The following is a 5,495-nucleotide window of genomic DNA, read 5'->3' on the forward strand; positions in this document are numbered from 1 at the left end:
CTGTAGTTAAATAAGTTATAGAAATGCCATATGCTTGTCTTCCTCCTGTGGGTGAAGGAACTTGCTTAACTTTGCTTTGCTCAGCATTTCCCAAATATATTTGACCACAGAACTGGTTTTTTGCCGTTTCGTTTTCTTGTATAGCAGTTAATAACTCAGAGAACACATCTGGAGAAATTCTGAGGTTTTCTATTAAAAAGTTTTTATCTCTAGAGTGGATAGATGACAGGTCATTAATGTCTAATAAATAATCTATGAGAGATTAACAAGCAATTCTTTTTAAGGCCCTGGAGAAGTAAGATAGTTTGGATGTTTGAGGAAAGAGGGTGATATGAGAGCCTCTTTCAAAGATGGGGCAAAGATAGGGAGGTCTGGGTGGGATGTGACTTGGGGGGCCTTGAAAATTCAGGGTAAACCTGAAAGCACTGTATTTGTTTTCTTTTTTCTCCAGCTTTATTGACATGTAACTGACATATAACATTGTATAAGTTTAACATGTGCAATGTGTTGATACATTAATATACTGCAAAAATGATTACCACTATAACAGTAGCTCACACCTCCATCCCATCACATGATCACCATTTCTTTTTTGTGTTGAGAAAATTGAAGATCAACTATCTCAGCAACTCTCGAGTATATAATAGTGTTTATTAGCTAAATCCCCATTCTGCACATTAGATCCCCAGAACTTGTTGATCTTATAACTAAAAGTTTGTGCCCTTTTACCAATATCTCTCCATTTCTCCCACCTCGCAGCCCCTGGTAACCACCACTCTACTCTCTGTTTCTCTGATTTTGGCTTTTTTAGATTCCACATATAAGTGAGATCATGCAGTATTTGTCTTCTTCTGTCTGACTTATTTCACTTAACGTAATGCCTTCAAGTTTCATCCTATTTGTCACAAATGGCAGGATTCCTTCTTTCTCATGGCTGGAAAATATTCCATTATGCAAGCATGCCTTGTTTTCTTACACTTTGCTTTATTGTGCTTTGCACATATTGTGGTTTTTACAAACTGAAGGTTTGTGGCAACCCTGCATTGAGAAAGTCTATTGGCACCATTTTTCCAACAGCATTTGCTCACTTTGTGTGTCTATGTCATATTTTGGTAATTCTCACAATATTTCACACTTTTTCATTATTATTATATTTGTAATGGTGATCTGTGATCAGTGATTTTTGATGTTACTATCGTAATTTTTTGGCATTTTTATTAGCAATAAAGTATTGTCTTTCTTTTTTTTTTTTTTTTTTTTTTTTAGAAATTCATGTTCTTATTTATTGATTGATTGATTGCTGTGTTGGGTCTTCGTTTCTGTGCGAGGGCTTTCTCTAGTTGTGGCAAGCGGGGACCACTCTTCATCGCGTTGCGCGGGCCTCTCACTATCGCGGCCTCTCCTGTTGCGGAGCACAGGCTCCAGACGCGCAGGCTCAGCAACTGTGGCTCACGGGCCCATTTGCTCCGCGGCACGTGGGATCCTCCCAGACCAGGGCTCGAACCCGTGTGCCCTGCATTGGCAGGCAGATTCTCAACCACTGCGCCACCAGGGAAGCCCTGTCTTTCTTTCTAAATTTATTTTTAGTCGAAGTATAGTTGATTTACAATGTTGTGTTAGTTTCTGGTGTACAACAAAGTAAATCAGTTATACATATATATATTCTTTTTTTCATATTCTTTTCCATTATGGTTTATTGCAGGATATTGAATATAGTTCCCTGTGCTCTACGGTAGGACCTTGTTGTTTATCCACTCTTTTTTTTTTTCTTGGCCGCACCGCACGGCTTGTAGGATCTTAGTTCCATGACCAGGGATTGAACCCAGGCCACAGCAGTGACAGCACCGAGTCCTAACTACTGGACTGCCAGGGAATTCCCTATCCATTCTATATATGATAGTTTGCATCTGCTAATCCCAAACTCCCAATCCATCCCTCCCCCACCTGCCTCCCCCTTGGTAACCACAAGTCTGTTTTCTGTGTCTGTGAGTCTGTTTCTGTTTCATTTGTGTCATATTTTAGATTCCACATATAAGTGATATCATATGGCATTTGTCATTCTCTTTCTGGCTTTCTTCACTTAGTATGATAATCTCTAGGTCCATCCATGTTGCTGCAAATGGCATTATTTCATTCTTTTTTATGGCTGAGTAGTATTCCATTATAGATATATGTACCGCATCTTCTTTACCCATCTGTTGATGGACATTTAGGTTGCTTCCATATCTTGGCTATTAGCAATAAAGTATTTTTAATTAAGATATGTACATTTTTAAAGACATAATGCTATTGCACACTTAACAGACTACAGTATAGCATAGAAACAACTTTTATATGCATTGGGAAACAAAAACATGCATGTGACTCACTTTATTGTGATATTTGCTTTATTGCTGTGTTCTGGAACCAAACCTGCAATATCTCTGAGGTATGCCTATTTGTATGTGTGTATACATATATATCTCCACATCTTCTTTATCCATTCATCTGTTGTTGATGGACACTTAGATTGTTTCCATACATTGGCTATTGTGAATAATGCTTCATTGAATATGGGTGTGCAAATATCTCTTCGAGGTCCTGTTTTCATTCTCTTTGGATATATATATATATATATATATATATATATATATATATATATCCAGAAGTGGGATTGCTGGATCATATGGTAGTTCTATTTTTAATTTTTTAAGGAACCTCCATACTGTTCTCCATAGTGACTGCACCAATTTACATTCCCACCAACAGTGCACAGGATTCCCTTTTCTCCACATCCTTGCCAATACTTGTTATCTCTTGTCTTTTTCATAACAGTCATTCTAACAGATGTGAGGTCATATCTCATTGTGGTTTTGATATGCATTTCCCTCGTGATTAGTGATGTCAAGCACCTTTTCATGTACCTGTTGGCCATTTATATAACTTCCTTGGACAAATGTCTATTCAGGTCCTTTGCCCAGTTTTAAAATGGTCTGTTTGTTTTTTGCTATTAGGTTGTATGAGTTGTTTTTATATTTTGGTTATTAACCCCTTATCAGGTATATGATCTGCAAATCTTTCTCCCATTCCATAGATTGCCTTTTCATTTTGTTGATTGTCTCTTTTACTCTGCAGAACTTTTTAGTACCACTTATTTATTGATGTAGTCCCACCTATTTATTTTTGCTTTTGTTGCTTGTGCTTTTGGTGTCATATCTAGGAAATTGCTGCTGAAGATAAATGTCAAGGAGCTTTTCTCCTATGCTTTTTTCTAGGAATTTTGTAGTTTCAGGTCTCATGTTTAAGTCCTTAATCCATTTGAAGTTAATTTTTGTTAGTGCTGTAAGATAGGGGTCCAATTTCATTCTTCTGCATGTGATTATCCAGTTTTCACAGTACCATTTATTGAAGAGACTCTCCTTTCCCCATTCAGTATTCTTGGCCCCCTTGTCAAATATTAGTTAACCATGTATGCAAAGGTTTATTTATGGGCTCTCAATTCTGTTCCATTGGTCTATGTGTCTGTTTTTATGCCAATACCATACTGTTTTGATTACTATAACTTTGTAGTATAGTTTGAAATCAGGAAGTGTGATGCCCCCATCTTTGTACTTTTTTCTCAAGATTGTTTTCACTATTCGGGGGTCTTTTGTGGCTCCATACAAATTTTAGGGTTGTTTTTTCTATTTCTGTGAAAAATTTTAGTGGAATTTTTATAGGGATTGCATTGAATCTATAGATGACTTTGGGCAGTATGGGCATTTTAACATTATTAATTCTTCTGATCCATGAACTTGGGATATGTTTCCAGTTGTTTGTATCTTCTTCAACTTCTTTCATCAGAGTTTTCAGTGTGTAGCTTTTTCATCTCCTTGGTTAAATTTATTCCTAAGTATTTTATTGGTTTTGATGCTATTGTGGATGGGATTGTTTTCTTTATTTCTTTTTCACATGTTTTGTTGTTAGTGTATAGAAATGCAACTGTTTTCTGTATGTTGATTTTTGTATCCTGCAACTTTACTGAATTCATCGATTAGTTCTAGCAGTTTTTTTGTGGAATCTTTAGGATTTTCTGTATATAAGATCATACCATCTGCAAACAAACATAATTTTCTTTTACTATTTGGATGTCTTTATTTCTTTTTCTCTCCTGATTGTTCTGGCAAGGACTTCAGTACTGTGTTGAATAGGAGTGATGAGAGTAGGCACCCTTGTCCTGTTCCTGGTCTTAGAGGGAAAGCTTTCAACCTTTCATCATTGAATATGATGTTAGCTGTGAGCTTGTCATATTTGGCCTGTATTATGTTGAGGTATGTGCTTTCTATACCCAATCTGTTGAGAGATTTTATCATGAAAGATGTTGAATTTTATCAGATTCTTTTTCTGCTTCTATTGAGATAATCATATGATTTTTATCTTTCATTTTATTAATGCGGTGTATCACATTTATTGATTTGAATATGTTGAACCATCCTTGTATCCCAGGGATAAATCCCACTTGATCATGGTATATGATCCTTTTAATGTCCTATTGAGTTCAGTTTGCTAATATTTTGTTGAGAATTTTTGCATTTATATTCATCAGGGATATTTGTCTGTAATTTTTTTTTCTTGTAGTGTCTTTATCTGGCTTTGGTGTCAGGGCAAATGTTAGCCTTGTTAAATAAGTTTGGGAGTGTTTCCTCCTCTTTAGTTTTTTGGAAGAGTTTGTGAAGGATTGGCCTTAATTCTTCTTTAAATGTTTGGTAGAATTCACCATTGAAATCATCTGGTCTTGGGCTTTTCTGTGTTGGGAGGTTTTTTTTTATTACTGATTGAATTTCCTTACTAGGTATTGGTCTGTTCAAATTTTCTGTTTCTTCATGATTCAGTCTTGGTAGGCTGTATGTTTCTAGGAATTTATCTATTTCTTCTAGGTTATCCAGTTTGTTGACATAAAATTGTTCATTAGTAGTCTCTCATGATCCTTTGTATTTTTGTGGTATCAGTTGTAATGTCTCCTTTTTCATTTCTGATCTTGAATCCTCTTTTTTTTCTGAGTTAGACTAGCTAAAGTTTTCTCAATTTTGTTTACCTTAAAAAAAAAAAACAGCTCTTAGTTTTGTTGATCCTACTAATGTTTTTCTGGCCTCTATTTCATTTATTTCTGCTCTGATCTTTGTTATTTTATTCCTTCTGCTACCTTTGGACCTAGTTTGTTCTTTTTCTAGTTCCTTGAGGTATAAAAGTAGGTTGTTTATTTGAGATTTTTTTTCTTAATGTAGGCATTTACCACTATAAACTTCCATCTTAGAACTTTTGCAGCATCCCATAGGTTTCAATATGTTGTACTTCATTTTCATCTGTTTCAAGATATTTCTTGATTTTTCTTTTGATTTCTTGTTTGACCCATTGGTTGTTCTGGAGTGTGTTTTTTCAATCTCAACATATTTGTGAATTTTCCAGCTTTCCTCCTGTTAAAGTGTATTTGTTTTCTGTTGCTGTGTAACAAATTACCACAAACTTAGTGGCTTAAA

Source organism: Eubalaena glacialis, chromosome X (assembly GCF_028564815.1).
Source record: "Eubalaena glacialis isolate mEubGla1 chromosome X, mEubGla1.1.hap2.+ XY, whole genome shotgun sequence".
In the NCBI taxonomy this organism is placed as follows: Eukaryota; Metazoa; Chordata; class Mammalia; order Artiodactyla; family Balaenidae; genus Eubalaena; species Eubalaena glacialis.